This window comes from Egretta garzetta, unplaced genomic scaffold (assembly GCF_000687185.1).
Source record: "Egretta garzetta isolate BGI_Z169 unplaced genomic scaffold, ASM68718v1 scaffold366, whole genome shotgun sequence".
In the NCBI taxonomy this organism is placed as follows: Eukaryota; Metazoa; Chordata; class Aves; order Pelecaniformes; family Ardeidae; genus Egretta; species Egretta garzetta.
The window spans coordinates 159,979-160,896 of NW_009260018.1; the positions used below are offsets into that span (position 1 = coordinate 159,979).

Here is a 918-nt window from a genome sequence, read left to right on the forward strand (position 1 = left end):
GAGGTTAATGGGATGCTCCAAAGTGGATGGGATGCTTCGAGGTGGATGGGATGGAATGCCCGAGGCAGATGGGGATGGGATGCTCTGAGGCAGATGGGATGGGATGGGATAGGATACCCTGAGGTGGGTGGGATGGGATGCTCTGAGGTGGATGGGATGGGATGGGATGCCCCGAGGCAGATGGGATGGGATGGAATGGGATTGGGATGCCCTGAGGCAGATGGGATGCCCCGAGGTGGATGGGATGGGATGCTCTGAGGTAGATGGGATGCTCTGAGGTAGATGGCAATGGGATTCCCTGAGGCAGATGGGGATGGGGATGGGATGCCCCAAGGCAGATGGGATGCTGTGAGGTGGATGCAGATGGAAAGCCCGAGGTGGATGGGATGCTCTGAGGCGGATGGGGATAGAATGCTCCGAGGCGGATGGGATGGAATGCCTGAGGCGGATGGGGATGGGATGGGATGCCCCAAGGCGGATGGGATGGGGATGGGATGCTCCGAGGCAGATGGGATGGGATGGGATGGGATGGGATGGGCTGAGGTGGATGGGATGGGATGGGATGAGATGGGATGGGATGGGATGGGATGCCCTGGGGTGGATGGGATGGGATGGGATGCCCCAAGGCAGATTGGATGCTGTGAGGTGGATGCAGATGGAAAGCCCGAGGAGGATGGGATGCTCCGAGGCAGATTGGATGCTCTGAGGTGAATGTGGATGGGATGCTCCGAGGCGGGTGGGATGCTGTCGAGGCAGTGCTGCCACCCACAGAAGCAAGGGCTGGCCTGGTCCCATCCGTCCCCTTCCGTGCATGCCCAACTGCTCCCTCTGCCCCTGTCCCCCTGTGGCCCCCGCTGCCGGGCAGGACCCAGCGTGCCAGCCGTACCCGAGGGGTACGTGCCCACCAGACAGCTCCCA

General features: G+C 61.8%; 1 protein-coding gene across 1 annotated transcript in view; it reads left to right on the top strand.

Annotated features, from left to right (window-relative positions):
• The window catches only part of LGI3 (leucine rich repeat LGI family member 3), a 5,030-nt gene that overhangs the window by 4,017 nt on the left and 95 nt on the right, over window positions 1-918 (top strand). The window lies entirely within an intron of this gene.